The sequence below is a fragment of the Micropterus dolomieu genome, linkage group LG05 (genome assembly GCF_021292245.1).
Source record: "Micropterus dolomieu isolate WLL.071019.BEF.003 ecotype Adirondacks linkage group LG05, ASM2129224v1, whole genome shotgun sequence".
Classification (NCBI taxonomy): domain Eukaryota; kingdom Metazoa; phylum Chordata; class Actinopteri; order Centrarchiformes; family Centrarchidae; genus Micropterus; species Micropterus dolomieu.
This window is the reverse complement of record NC_060154.1, coordinates 28,128,324-28,144,796: the sequence shown is the minus strand read 5'-3', so window position 1 is coordinate 28,144,796 and position 16,473 is coordinate 28,128,324. Positions and strand designations below refer to the sequence as shown.

The 16,473-nt window shown below is 38.2% G+C and overlaps 1 protein-coding gene across 3 annotated transcripts in view; it reads left to right on the top strand.

Annotated features, from left to right (window-relative positions):
* The window catches only part of LOC123971628, a 161,581-nt gene that overhangs the window by 30,798 nt on the left and 114,310 nt on the right, over positions 1-16,473 (top strand). For all 3 annotated transcript variants that reach the window (XM_046050573.1, XM_046050571.1, XM_046050572.1), the window contains exon 3: positions 8,914-9,081. The gene's annotated coding sequence lies outside the window, so the exon portion shown is untranslated. The remainder of the gene's footprint in view (positions 1-8,913; positions 9,082-16,473) is intronic.

Genomic DNA, 16,473 nt, shown 5'->3' with positions numbered 1-16,473 from the left:
AACAGCAAGCTCATCAGATGTTTCCTAAAAAAATAAACATTGTTCACGAGTCCCGCACCTCGAGTCCGAGTCGAGTCTGAAGTCTTTTGAGGATGAGTCTCAAGTCGAGTCTGAAGTCACTGTGTGTGCGACTTAAGTCGGACTCGAGTCCGAGTCTCTAACTCAAGTCCCCATCTCTGGCAGGTGGCGATCGATCTCTACAACGTCTTGTTACAGAAAACAGATTTAGAATGAAAAACATACATTTTTACTTTTCTTGCTCTTAATCAGTATTTTGTTTTTATGTCAGCACAGTAGAACAGCAGCACTGTGGCAATCCATACCTGGCATTTGGAAACTTAAATTAAGCCAGCAATAGTGAAGGTTGGTTGGCATGTGCAAGGCTTTTGATGAAGTGGCTCATGCTAAAGGAAGGCAGAATATCCTGGACAATAAGTGGATAGATTGGTGTATCAGTAAAATGAAAATGCAGTTTAAAATTTAATGTAAATAAATCACGATGTACATGAAGCATGCTACTAAAACATCATTCAGCTTCAGCTTCATTAGGAGACTTAATTTCCCCCAAAAATTATATAACAAATAAATACCATATTTCTGTCACCTTTTCCACATGTTTTTTTTATTGCAAAATAAATTTCAGTAAAAAGTAGATTAAATGTAGATTACTGGCTTAAAAAATTCTTGAAGAGATCATATTAAGCTCATTTTGAAGTTCATAATTTTATTTATTGGTTGTACCAGAACAGGTTTACATGGTTTCATTTATATATATATATATATATATATATATGTATATATATATATATATATATATCATTTTTGTCATACTGCACATTGCTGCAGCTCCTCTTTTCACCCTGTGTGTTGAAAGCTTTGTTTTAGCTATGGACTGATGCAACTTACCTCTACAAGATCTTTGTAGGAAGTTGCCCATGTGCAGTTCCTTGTTAAGGACAACTAGCCAATTAGAAGTAGAGTAGGGCAGTCGTGAGAAGCCGGTAAACACAGCTTCGGTTCAGCTGTTATCTCCCCTTACCAGCTTAGCAACATGGACTGGAGCAAGAGTTTCAGAGTGGTGACTTATTAATCTGTAACAAATGTATTTTTCATCCATATAGTTTTAAAGGGGCTATATGTAAGTTTTTGATATTTATAAATCAATCAAATTGTCATTGCCTTATTGTCAGTGGGCTCAAAACTCACTTAGAAATGAAGCACACGCCTGTTTTCTCCATTGCTTGCATCACCCACTGTTCTGCTTTTAATGTGAGGTCTCCGGGTCGGATTCAGCCCTGTGCGCGCTCCCTGGCCTCTCTCTGACTACAGCGACAACACGGCAGCTAACGATATGCAGTCCACTAACACCATAAAACAACCGTCTCGTTTCAGATGATGTCGAGTAAGAACAAAGTGAGCATTAATAAAGCTGGAGAAACACAGAGAAAGTCACGTTAGCTCGCCGGCTAACGCAGAGCAGTTGCTAATGTTACCCGGTGCAAAGTTATATCGCTTTCCACATCTATTCACCAACTAACGCCACCCATGTTGATTTATCCTGCAAGAAAGGATGTAACGGTGAAAAATCAAATGTGGAGCGATTTGTTTACTAACGTTAGCCTACAGTGATGCAGCCAGGAGCAGCCAGCTAACGCTACAGTAGCTCAGACCTGCCGCTGTTTGCTTCGTAACATTCAGTTTATGTTTATTGTGGTTTTACCAATACTCAGATACACAGCTTCTCCACCTCTCAGTCGCTGTAACTAATGTGACCCACATAACATAAAACACTGCAACAAAATGGTCACAACAACACAGAGGAAGAGCCATCCACTATCACTAGTTACAGTAAAGTTACTTACTGTGGTCTAACTGTAAGTGTGACACAATCTCATTATAATATTCAGTCCGGCTCACTAACCGTTTCATTATCATCTAATATATGTAGCTGTGCTGACATTGCTGAGACAGATTCACAGATAGTAAAGATGGTTACTGAAAGCAGCAGGCGAGCTTACGATGTAGCACGTCGGCTAAATGCAGTAAATGTAACGTTATCATGTAACGAGCGCATGGATTAGATCAACCTACAGTTAACTATTACTGTAACGTTGCAGTGGAAGTTTACCTGAGTTTCAAAGTCTGTCTGTTCTCCCTGTCTGTCTATAGCCACTGTCACTCTGCCTTTTTTCCGGGAGTCGTGAGCCAATATGCGGCTCGCTGAGTCGAATGAAAGGAACAGCGGCTGTGTTTTCTCTACCTCATATTTCTCTATGAAGGTGGTTGTGTTTTGGATTATGCTCGCTCATGAGTTCAAGCGAGCACGCTTACGAGCACACACCTGGTTGCAATCTTAGAACCGCACCACTAGTGGCCTCTGGAAACTCCCTTTTAACTGAGCTCTGTCTTTACATCACAGTAACAACTTTATGTCCATTGCCTGGAGGTTAGCTAGTGTTTGGAAGGGAGAGGAGAGGCAGCAGGCGGACATGTGCTGCAGCTCAGTGTTTTTCCACCGGTGTTTTTGAGGGTGTGTCAGACTAGCCTTTCGCTGTGATGTCACAGCAAAGCGGAAGAAAAGTCTGGACTACAAACAAGCTGTTTTCAGGCAGTTCAGAGCAGTGTTTTTTGTGGGAGATGGGAACTCCCTTTGGGGTGGACTTTGGGCTTTTTCACTTTGCAAACCTATTACATGCACAAAAAAAAATAACTCAATAACTCATAATGCCACCTCTTTAAGTAAAGAATAAAAGTACAGGAACGTGAAACGTTACCATTTCTAAAAAAAAAAAAAACAACAACTAAAAAAAACACTTTTATACTCATGCGTTACTTGTAACTTGTTACTACAAACCTGCAATACAACCCCCAAAAAGGGAATGGTTCTGCAGGTATTGACCACAGACAACTGCTCTCTCCTTATCCTTCCTGCCTGATTGTTCTCTATAGTTTTGCATTTTGCAAGTGTCCTTGTCATTACTGGTAGCATGAGGCGGTACCTGCAGCCTGTTCAGGTTGCACAGGTAGTCCAGCTCCTCCAGGATGGCACAAACATACACATGCATGGAGGATATACCAGGAGATGGACAATAACACGAGGAAAGCTGGACAGGGCTGTAGAAGGGCTACTACCCAACAGCAGGACCGGTATCTGCTCCTTTGTGCGAGGAGTAACAGGAAGAGCACTGTCAGAGCCCTACAAAATGACCTCCAGCGGGCTACTGGTGTTCATGTTTCTGACCAAACTGTCAGTAATTTGTAGGTAGTAGGAAGCAGGAGAAACGTTTCCAACAAATGCAGTATTCGAGCGGTTTTCATTGGAATAGAAGGGCAGCCATGTTCATGGATGCCTCATCCGTTGTTTGATACATTTATGGAACATTTAGGAGGCAGTTTAGAAAGTGTACAAGTGGCAACACTTTCGGCTAGACATGATTTTTAACTGGTTTAGCTAGCAAGATTTTTGGTCTGTATTTTTTTTATATTCAATTCTTTTTTATTTTTATAAAATCTTTTGTATGGCATGTCAAATGTTTTTTTGTTTTTCTTTTCTGTCTCATCAAATGACATCTGAAGGTCCTTGATTTAAAATTCTGCTTAGTTTCAGTGCAGACAGCAGGCATGAATAAATCTCAAAGTCCGTTTCCTAATCTAGATATTGCCATATGTGAACATGCTCTACATGCCAATCTTAGAGAGTATTTGAATATGAATAAATAAAACCATGCATATTTACCATGTTTGGAGATAACTTTATGCTTTGCTAATGCTAAGTGTTGATTGGCCTGTCATAGCTAGAGTGGATATGGGCAACAGGCAGATAGTTGGCTTTAAATTTACCGAACAGAGTACAATTTAACATTTGGGTACAATTTTGTAAACCCCGTTTATTGTTTAGGGCATAGCTCACCCATGTCAACTGACACAACAGAACAACAGATGACTATCTAAACTTCTAAAATGTTGTTCTCCTAGACAGAAATAATTTGCTACTTACTACAAGACAACAACTGGAACAAATTTTGGTGGCCTCACTCCCTCACAACTTGAATGAATAAAAGGACAGCAAAATGCCACAATGGGAGTTCGTTATTTAAAAATAAAAGTAAATATAAAATTTTCAACACTGCTTCTGTGTTGCAGAATATTGCCAGAAATACTGGTTGATGCTGAAAGCCAAAATTTAAATTGAATTGATTATGCAAATGTGCTTATTAAATCTTGGCCTGTTATCTTTTCCCACCCATGTTGGAAAATTCTGTACAACTTGCAAAGGGTAAATCTCTGTGTTTTCCTGTTTCTTGAAAATGAATAGATAAAAAAAATGCAATAGTCAGCAGCTGGAAGGGCTTTATTCACAAACAGCTAAATGGGCAGCATTTAGTTATAAAGTGTCATAAAATACTGCAGGCCCAAAGGTTGTGAGGTTCTGAATGCACACCATTCAGCGGAGCTTCTTTAGTCAGAGATCTCAGACTGTAAAGTACAATGATATGTACGTATCCGTTTCTTTTATATTATTTTAGTAAAATGTTAGCTATCAGTGCAGGCCAAAACTGTGTCAATTATGCTACAGCGTGTTCTAGAGAATAAATATTTAAAGTGAAATAGTGTTCTTTTCTATCACATCCACACGTTCGATAATTAAAGACAAAGCATGAATGTGTGCACATACAAAACTAACTCTTATTTGAAACAAGCTCATTACAGATGATCAGATATTTACACGATCAAGGTTTATTTTTATTAGTGTGCATTAGTGTGGAAGATCTAGTTGTTTGTTAAAATAACAAACAACTAGATTATTAGAAAACGATTAGTAATATTATTATTATTATCTTCCTCTCAACAGAACAGCCCATGAAACTGGGTAATTTGTAACATTCTGTTCAAATCACTATGTAACTGACCTTTGTATGTGATTAGGAAAACTTATAGTTCATATAAACTGTAGTTTTGCTAGCCTTAAAACCCTCCCGTCTCTAAACTTTATCATATCGGGCTGTGATAACAGAGTTGCAGATTGAGGCTGACAATGTCACAACACATTTTTCTTTCAAAGGGCGTTGTTTGGCCCCCTGTTGTCAAGGAGTGTAAAGGTTTCCACAGATATTCCTCTTATACCATGTTTGTTGCTAATAACAAGCTGGATGATAAAGAACATGAATCTGGCCTTTTGTTTATTGCCTGTGTAAATGATGTGTATTTTTGCTGTTATTTTTTTGAAGTTTTCTGATCCTTTACTAAGGGATGAGAGTGAGCTGGTGACGTGTTCCAAATTAAGAGCCAGCATCACAGCACTTGCATTATTTGACGTGCCTCACTTGGCGTCAATAGAGCACACCAGGCGCATCATACAGCCAGAAGAAGCAGCCAGGGGAAGGCAACTACGAGCCGGGAAGTGAATGTAATGAAACTGCTGCTGTTCTTTAGAGCTGATGTGTGTTGAGCCTTGGAAATAGAACAAGGTGAAATGTATCAACGGCAATGGCGCCAATGGAGTGCAGGCTTACATAGAGGTTTTGATGTGTCGCACAGTGCCGGTGTGCATTAAATTTTGTACTTTTGGAGACCCATATAAATCTGATATAGTGTGGTATGTGTTTACTTGAATGTGTCAGTATTGGAACACATTTTCTTTCACTCTAAATACATTTGCTGTATCACATAAGCACAGAGGTTCTTAGAGCACTCTGAATTGTGCTTACCCTAACATACTTTATGTATTTCTAACTGTTGTTCATTTCTGTATTTGTTGTTATTCACGACAATATAAAGACACAGTTTAACTTTAATTATGTATTATGAAAGTGTGATTGCTGTTTGATTATATTATGAACAAAATTAGCTGTTATGCAAATTATTTTCCCAGTATTTAGGCAGTTTTGGAGTATTCACTACCATACATTACATTCACTAACATCACTTCTGATTTTGTTCACTCCTGTGGTTTGATTTAGCAGCATTATAAAGGACAGATACTGTATGTGTAGTGACTAGATGTAAACCTCACTGCAGTGAAAATTTGATTTTTAAATTGGAGTAAAATGGAGTTAAAGTGTTACATTATGTGTTTGCTACATTATGATAAATATGCTCTCACTTTGTTATGTTAACAGCCTTAGAATGACATGAAGAATAGCTTTGTAATCCACTCTGTGCTATTCCACATTTCTTTATTTGACTTTTATTGATGTAGATTTTGTATGGCATCTACTCTGTAACTGCTTAGTTTGAATATGCCTCGGCCTTGGACTTTATCATTTGATAAATGTTTTTCCCCTGAGTACACGTCAAGTCCCCTTACAAGAATTCCATGGCTTTTACCAAAAGCCATCACACCAGGAAGTAATCTAATAATGAATACAACAGTTTACACACTGCCTGCTTTTGTACCCATAATATAAACAATGGAACTGCAAGCATCCAGACCTTCTCTAATGGAGTACCAGAGCAAACACATTCATTTAATCACAAGCCTTTCTTTCAAAGCAAACTGGCCAAGCAGCAGAGGATGAGAGGCTAATGACCCATGAGCAATAAGCAAGTGTTAGACTGAGTGTACTCTTGCAAAAAGAAAAAAAAGCTTTTACGGAATAGCATATCAATATTTTAAAGCAAAGCCTCTATGGCATCCCCCTCTAACTGGATTAGCTGTGTGATATGTTCTGACAGTATGCTGTTAGTGATACTCCATTTGCTTTGTCTATCATCTGATTTTCCCTTGGTAATCCACAGAGCACCGTTATATTTCATAATTTGTTTTGCTATCAGGGCTGATTTGTAAATGTGCAAATTCTAATTAGCCATAGCTACTGTTTCTAATTTATTAAATATTAAATGATTCCTGCGGTGGAGTCTTTCTTCACATCCCCCAGATGAAAGTTTGTGGTATGCAAATTCAATTGCCTGCCTGTCGGCAGTTTTTTTAAATGTCCCATTTTGCGAGTGAAGCCATTTTCCCCTTCTTGTTTGTTTGTCTGTCTGTCCCCGCTCTTCCTTAGGTTGATATTTATTCTTTTCCAGTTAGGTTCAGGTTTTCAACGTATTCTGTTAGGCTCGGCTGCTGCTGCTTTGTTTGACTTCATTTGTGTTGTCTTAATAATCTGCTTTGGTCACTTACAACAAAGGATGCACACTCTCTGAAGTTTACTTGGAGGTTGGGGCGTGTTATTTCCTCACATACCAGTCCTCATTGTTTTGTAGTCTACAAACTAGGGCCCTTAGAAGCGCTTTTCTATGAGCACTTACACGTACATTTTTCATGTTTTCTAATAGAATTCAGAATACCCTTTAAAGTAATGTGGTGTATTTAACAGTCTATCCAATAACATGACAAATATCATGATATAGAGTGACAACACAGCAAGTATACATTAGTTGTGGGTTAGCAAACTGATGCTACTTGCTGCTGCAAAGCTAACATGAGAGGACGAGACGGCACCAGAGCAGCACAACAGCTCCAGACTGCGATACTCACAGCTCTCCTGCTACAGCCAACATCACTACAACAGTATGTCTTGGTGAACTAGAAAGTAAACTGAATGTCTGTGGGCAAGTCATTAAAAGTTTCCTGACACACATCATGGCTGAAATGGCTGGAATAATGTTGCGTGGCTCAACAGACTTCTCTCCTTCTCTCTCTTCCTCCTGTTCAGTATTATCCAGTTATGAGTAAGCTTCACTTTCCTCCACGTTTGTTTATCCTGAATGCAAAGTCCTGTTTCGCAACAGCGGCATCATATCTGGAAGAACGTACCGCGGTGAAATTTAAAGTTTTAGGTTGGATGTTCGATAGAGGTCGAATATCCAACATAAAACTAGCTTCACTGCAGTGAAAACTGAAAACAGAACATGGAAGTGACATTTCAGCCCTAAGAGAGAGATAAGAGGTAGAGGAGGCCGGTGATAACGGAACTGGCAGATTAATTATGCAAATCATTTTATTTTTGTATGTGTGTTAGTTTAGTTTTATTTTCTTTTTAATTTAAACTTCACTCTTCTACATCACTGAACAGGGAGGACAACAAGTATAGGCTTAAAAACATCCAAAACAATAAAGCGTCGTTTCTGGTTCCTGCTGCAGCTCCTGCAGCTTCTTATGATGTGCCTCACTTTCTTCAAGCAGGGACAAAGTATGTGTTAATGTACAATACTTCTACAAACGTCTTAAGTCCCACTGTTTTGGGAAACAGGGACTATTTGACATACACCTAAGAGTACTGCAAACCATGACAATCTAGTTGCCTTTGTGTTCACTCCTCTTGCTTCTTAATGACTCTCTCAGTTTTATGCAATTTGAAATGTTTTTGAATGCCACTTGTATTCAACTGCCAGACATTTATTGAACGCCCACTTATCTTCACACTAATTAAGTTTTAAGAAACACATCCATCAAGCTATTGAGGCAGTTAATTCTCTATTACAGTGTGAATCTGAATTTCTCCTCACGATGATCATCATACTTCTCACCACATTGTGCTGGGTTCTTAAACAAACTGGGTTAAAGATTAGAAAAAAATATTGTTGCTAAATAGATCTCTTATTGAAATATTGTAGATATGCAGTACATAATTCTAAATGTTTAGATATATAAAATGGATACACATTAAAATGATATATTCTACAGTGAATGTTAAAAACATTCAGTTAAGATTCAAAGTGTGTTTTTACAAAAAAAAAAAACATGTTATGGACACTAAATATACCCACAGTAGTTACCAAGCCAAAATCTTACAAGTCATTACCACAATTTCTGCCATATCCAAACTACACTTCCCTTTATTATAGCTCCTCTCTGTCTCTGTTCTGCCTCCCCCTTCTGCATAATAAACCTCCACCCAATTTGTCATGAAATCCCTCATTTGCTGGATACTCAGAAAGGCAGATTATGCTTATTTTTCATTTGGACAGTGGGAGATGGAGCCAGGTGTTTGGCAGCAGCAGAGTGTTCAGGTGTAACTGTGCTGGTGACGGGACATGACGAGCAGCCGCAGATGAAGGATGAGGCGTGGAGGTTTTTGGGAAGAGGGGCACCCCGCGACCTGCTCCCTCAAGATTACCCCCACCGATGGAGATGAGGTAAAACTTTCTTTTGAATTACTTCTCGCTAGACTCAGCTCCTATTTCTTAATTAGCCCGTGAAAGCCATATTGAAAATACAGCTGTTAATCTGGGAGAAGTGATTTTGCTTTGCTCATCAAGATTAATTCATGCCTCTACAGACAATAGTGGTCTGATCTATAACGAGTTCATTAAATCAGTCGGCTTTGGCTGTAGTCAAACTATTAGCGAGCAATATTGGCATTCATTAGTATAATTTCTGTTATTAGGACTTGATTACAGAGCTTGATTACAAAACAGTATAAAGGACCTCCTCTTGCATACTTTGTAAGGTGTGTTAATGATGACAATGACTCAGTCCACTCTGCTCCATAAATGTGTGTTAAACCTTGGTTTTCTAAACCTTTGCAAACTCTCTTGCGTAATATTCCAAATGTAACCCTGATTTTGTTTTTGGGACTGGGCACAATAATATTATACATGAAAACCTTTACTATTAAATGCTTTTTAGGAGGGCTGTACATAACGATTATTTTTCAAATCAATTAATCTAACGATTATTTTTTCGATTAGTCGACAAATTTTGTGTATTCTAAAGAAAAATAATCAATAAATGAGTATTAGTAGTAATAGTATCAGTATCTTAAAATTAATCAAATTTACACGACACTGCTGTATTGTGATAATAACAATAACAGACATTAATTAGGCTACTTTACTTTAATGTTTCTGAAATTTATTTCAATATTGAGTAATGCTGTATGATAATCAAATTTATTTCTGCATCAGTGTGGGGCAAAGAAAACAACTGAAACGATTGACAGACTATACAGACAGTCTGTAATGTTAGATTCAACTATTTTCTCACTCAGACGTGGCCGTTAAACAGAAAACATGAAATGGCCGAATGTTAGATGACACACAGTGTGACGTTACGTTGCCATGACAACAGCGGGGCAGAAATTACTTTTAACATGAAGGCAATGAAGAAATACTTTACATTTTAACGGACTACGTGCTACTAATGTGCCGTACTTGTGTGGAGACAGAGCATGACACAGCAGTTCATGCTGCTTCATGTATTTGTGGACAGCAGTTGTGCTGCAGTGAAGTTCACGGAGCGAGTACCACGTTGTTGAGTGTCTGTCTAAAAATCTCCCAAACTTTAGACGGTCGAAGGCACGGTCTTGTAGCTGGAGCCTGTGGAATCCCTGCTAACACTGGATGCAGCAACGCCTTGATGCACATAATGCGAGTCGATGTATTTACGTAATCGATAATGTCGACTACGTTGATGAATTGCCCCAGTCAAGTAGTAGTTATAGTACTATAAAAAAGACCTCAGTGAAGGTGTGGTGTTTTTAACTATATCAAAGAGGTTTCAAATAATGCCATGTACTTACCTTGCCAAGGTATAGACACTGCTGGTGTTGAACGTACCATAGACACGTCTATAAAATATTAGATCCTAAATAATATTTCTTATAATCTCTTCACAGATAAGCGATATTTACATCACAAGATTTGAACTTGTCATTGAATTGTCCTAAATAATTCTGTTTTTGAAGTTGCTGAGCAATGTTAGGGTCCCCTTATTGTTTGTATCTCGTGGTCAACCATCACATGCACCATAAAGGTCAGAGTCGTGCGCAGCCGGTGGCAGTAATGAGCCGTGATAGGTAACAATGCGGCAATAAAAGAAGAGAAGAAGACCATAAGCTAACATAAATGATGCCGAGTTTAAAACAACTGTGTTTTAAATGTTTTATGTAGAGGAACTTAATGAATTTAATGTAATTATTAGGCTTTAAGGATACAGTACATCAAATGCATTTTGGTTGAAGCTAATTTATAAGGTGTTTATTTATAATGAAAACTCCTTAAGTCATTATGCTTGTGTAAAATAATCATCAGTCAAAATCAAATTTAGACTTGAGTAAAGTCCAGTGGTCCAACAGTAGCAGAAGTTGTTGTCTCCTACAGATGACCCTGGGTACTGCAATGGGTATTCATACAACTCATGAGAGGCAGTGTCGCTACCGCCACCTGCTGGTGTAGCTAATAAACTGCTCTCACATTTACAAATCTCTGTTTACAGATCTCTGTGGTACAGATTGGAAATTCCACAAATGCGTAAAAAGGAAGTCCCAAATGTAATGTGACCTGCAAATTGACAGAAAGCAATCTGCAAATATGCAATAACTGTTTTGTGTGTAGAAGTCACTGTATTTTTGTGGATATGATTTTACGCATCACAAATGTAAAAATACACATTTGTAGATAGTGAAATATTTGCGCATCATAGTACACATTTGTGGATTGTTTTCTGTGGGTTACAAATATTAATGTCCAATAAAATCTTCCATAAAGGTGGAGTCAAACAATAAAGCTCAAGTGTTTACAATGTGTTTAACATATGTGCCAACATGGTGGAGCTTTGGGTCCGGGCGTTAAGTATAATTCATCTGCAGTTGTTCACATTGTATGATGAAAAATGCCAGTTTAGGGGGTATTACCAAATTATATTGTGCTACTTGCGCTAATGTAAATGCATCTTGACCCATGTGAGTTCATTTTTCCAGAGCAAATGCAGCCTAAACTATGTTAGAACTATGGTGTGTTATTGTCGCATTGAATGAGGACGTGCAATGTAATTTAGCGCACCAAAGGGTTGGCTTGTTCCATTGTACAATGAAAACAGAACAAGAAAGTCTAAAACCGGAAACAGAGACCACTCACCTTCAAAATAAAATGTAATTTTAAGGATAGCTAAACTTAATAAACTTAAATTATACTTCACGCATGGACCCCTTTGGTAGTCATGCACACTTGTACAAAACTTATCTGATATTTGGAATCATACTGGCCCCTTTTGTTGAAATGACTCAGAGAACACTTAAATCCTCAGCAGTGTCACAGGCTGCTGGTAGACCAGGCAATGGTACAGAATAGTGTATTTTAATTGATTAAGTGCTTTCACTAAAAATCTAGACATTATGGATACTCAATGGCCTCTTCTCCCACAGTGATGGCACAGAAGCTGCGCTGTAGTGTGTTAACATATAGACTTGTTGTCCTTTGAAATGGGAGTGATTTGGGGCATTTTTATATTTCCTGCCATGTCTGACATCAAAATCTCTGGGTTTGACTTTTCTAGCAAGTACATTTTGTGGCAAAACTGTAGCAGCCATGCCTGCAAGCCAGCTCATCTTAGCACATCATGTAAGCCCCTGAATTGAAATATCCTTTGGTTGAAATATTGACTTTAATATCTCATTTGAAAAATTCATGTAACCTTTTGATGTTAAATCCATACTCAATTTGGCAGAATGTTATAGGAATATGCAGAAAAGGGGTAGGAGGCATTATTATGTTTTTTTTTTCCTGCAGAGAAATTACATCTTATGGTTGTAACACCAACCTCCCCTGTGTTCTTTTTAGTCCACGAGGGAAAAAAAGATGTGGCCATTAAAACAAAATGAAAAGAGCTATTGATTGGGCTCTTATGCCTTTTCTATTTGCCTCATTTCCTAAATGCATGATAATAAGGGCTCAGCCACTGAAACTAACAATACTCCTTAATGAATTGAACTCTGAAGAATGAACCTAAGTTTGCATAATGATTCACAGATGTTTCCGTCAATGGATGATATGCATTTGGTTTGTTGTTTTGTGGATTCATGTTCCATTTACCAAATACACTCTTATCTCCTTATAGCCTTATGATGCAATCAAGACGTTATTTGATGATTTCTGTTTGAGAAATGGGTTGCTTGTTATCAGAAATGTCTGGGGTGGCATTTTTAAAAGTTATCAAAAATAATGTACTGGTGATGTATTGGAGCTAATAATAGTCACATAGGGAATTGTAGGTTATAACAAATAAAGTAAAACATGCTTTTAGCTAATGGAGTTTGCCTTTTAATAGATATTGGCTTCACAAAGCATCACAAAGAGTGAGAGTGACAAATGAAAAGATGAGCCATTGTCAAATCCACAGTTTGCCAATAGAGATGAGTGCAAATTATTTACCCCAGGTGGGGGGAATAAAGGTTGGACTCATGTTGCTATGTCATCAGCACATATTGCATAGACAGTTTAACTGTTACTGCATTACTTAATTGAAATTAGTGTAATGATAAATGCTATTTTTCCCTCTCTTTAATTATTACCTGATTTCACAATTGCATACAAACTCCTTAGGAGAGCAGATATCATAAAATATGATCAGGATTGCCCTTGAAGTTTTGACCAAGAACATTTATGTTATCTGTGGCCAACTGGAGCCCATAAAACCAAGGGCAGGATCAATGCTGTTAGCAGGCTTCTTAGCTTTAGATTTTAGAAGCTGTATCATGTTCACCAAACAAAATGAAACTGTTGGCTGTGTCATCAGGGAATGTGCACTGCAAACCGGAGTCTGTAACCTTGCACTTTATAATACGACTTATTGCTCTCATGTTTGCACATTCATACCAGGTGAGGTGAAACATGTTTCTGCCGAGGGTGGCAGTGCATATTGACAGTTAGCTGTGGCACTGCGCCAATAAAGGAGAAGAAAAAGACTGTAAGTTCTAACAATACAGGTTTTAAAACATTCAAAAAACCTTTGCAAATGTTTTGTGAGATATAAAATGCATTTAGCATGTTTGTAAGGCCTGAAGGATACACACAAACCATTTGGTGAGCAACGCTGAATGCAAACAAAACCATGTTTGTTTACAATGAAAACTCCACAGGGTAACTTTAATTATCTTTCATAAGTTAATCCTGGCCTAATTAATTCTGTTGTTTTCTTTAATGTGTTTACACAGCTACTTGGACAGATATTTGCACCTCATATTCTTTAGTATGATGAAGTGGCCCAGGTTTGTCCTAGTTTATGTTGCTGATAAAGTCTTCTTTGGCTACAACAGAAGCATGTCAAATTGCCATAAGTCTCTTTATCAGCCCCATTTGCTCATACACTGATGGTAGGTAAGTTATTTCCTTCTGGCTAAATTATATATCATGTGTCCAACCAGCATATCTAAACATGAAAGCAAAACAGGGTTATCTCACAGCCCTCACTCCTTTGATCCAAAATACAGTAACATCGTTAAGTAAGATGTTAATGGTAGTGTCTTTCCTCCACAGAATTGCATCGTCTAATTTGCTTCGGATGTTTGGGTTTGCATTACCTCAGGCTATGTATTTGTATAATGAGTATTTGGAGTTGAATCAGTGCATTGTCAAGCCAAGTGCACAGGGGTGAGGCGGAGATGCTTTCTCGAAATCAGTTTTGAAAAGTTTTTTTCAGGCACCCTTCCTTTCAGTAACAAAACTGCAATGTTTGCAATTTAATTCAATATAATTAGCATTTATAACAAAATGGAACTTTTAAACAGCACTTAAATGCTTGAACCCAGGGTTTTGGTCAATACCAGTAATGAACTGATACCAGCTTTTTTCTTTTTCAGTGTTAAATATGCATCTACCTATAATCAGAAGCTTGTGTACCAACTTTCCAAAACAGGAATGTGGTTGATGACCATTTATGACTCCCTAAACTTATATTTTTAAGCTGTTTCATCATTTAAAATGATGCTTCTTTGTGATGTAGTGTACCCAGCATAGTGGATTCTCACCCTTTCTCAGCCAGTGACAAATCCATGGCTACAGTATCCCCCCCTGGTGAGACACCCAAGATGTTATTCAACACTGGAAGCAGTGCCCCTTTGGCACATAGTCAGTTATAAACTAAATGTTTCTCTAAAACAACAGTAGTGGGCCTATTACAGGGCCTGCTACAGCAGCTTCATAGCAGGACAGTTTGCCCTGCTGCTCTCTTTCGCTGTGTCAGCTTAACTCCATCCTCTATCCGGGGACAGTCACCTGCAGATGGGGCAGATGGTCTCATTTCTCCCACTGGGACTGTCTCTCTCACGTGCAGCAGTGTTGCAGTGCTTTCTTCTGCAATGTCTTTGCTAAAAAATATTAATAGTGTTGGTAATGCCTATTGTAGAACTCAATTTTGATGGTGTGTCATGAGGGTGGCTGAGTGCAGACTTAGATGCGGACCCACACGCAGACAACAGGCGAGGAGGATGCAGTTGAACAAAAGATTTATTAACATGAACAAAAACAGGCTTACGTGGAAGCACAAGGCAAAAAGTCCAAACAAAAGCTGAATCCAGAACAGGCAAAGCAGATATCCAACAGACAGAGAAATAATCCAAGCATGAGTAACAGAGCAGAACACTCTACAAATGACGATGACAAGGATCTAACAAAGAGTGAACAGAAGAAGCCAACATTTAAACACCAGGTAACGAGCAGGGCGGGAAGCACATCAGGTAATCAAACAACAGGAAACAAAGCTAGACATGGACACGTGAGAACCGATCACTACAAAATTAAACAGGAATTAAAGCAAATGGGGACACACAAGGACAGAGTTACCAAAGTAAAACAGAAAACAGGGAACAACTGCATAACTGATCAAAACCAGGGCAGGGAACAGAGACATGACCAAACAGGAAACAGGACTACACTAACCTGGAGACATAGGACTAAGGACTAAGACACAGACACAAGGAGAGAACAGACAGGGCACACAAACAAACTGAAACTTGACACAAGAACAAACCACTTACAAAATACAGAACCAGATGACATGGACAGGACAGACTAACACAATAAATGAAAGGGAAAACATGTAACATCTAAATGGGAAATGATAAACTCCAAACCAGATCTAAGAACTAAGACACAGAACCAGGACTAAGCACTAAGACATAAACCAAGACACAGGACTAAGAAGGCACAGAACTAGAACGCAGGACTAAGAACTAAGATAAGAAAACAGGAAATGAGACAGAACTGGTAATGTGAAATAAACTGAACATGAGAATAAACAAGGCAGGACAGAAGAAACACAGAACCCCAAACCATGAAACAGTTTTTTTGTTGAATTTGCATGGACACAACCTTTATCATCTATACATTTCAAATGAAAATGGAGTTGGACCAATTTGTTTGATTGCTGACCTACTTGGGTCTGTAAGTCTATAAAAAAATGGGGTTGTTGGTGAAGTCAGATGTTGTAGATGTGTTACGTGCATTTACATAAGTTTATTCACCTTATGTTTCCCAGCAACAAACAAGTGCTTCTCTGTGATATTTTCTAATTACTTCCTTTTTGCATATTAGCATATTAGCAAATAGTTAACCAGTTTGACAATATAACATTTAGCTCAGTACTGCCAGAGCTGGAAGAAGATGGGAAACTTTCTTGCAGACTTCAACCACTATTAGATTCATTTGGTTTTTTTACTCTGTTATATCTAGCAGAATTTTCCATTGGACTTCGATAACCTTAGTAAGTATCAGAAAGTTTTTATGATCCAACAAAACCTTTTTTGCATTTGG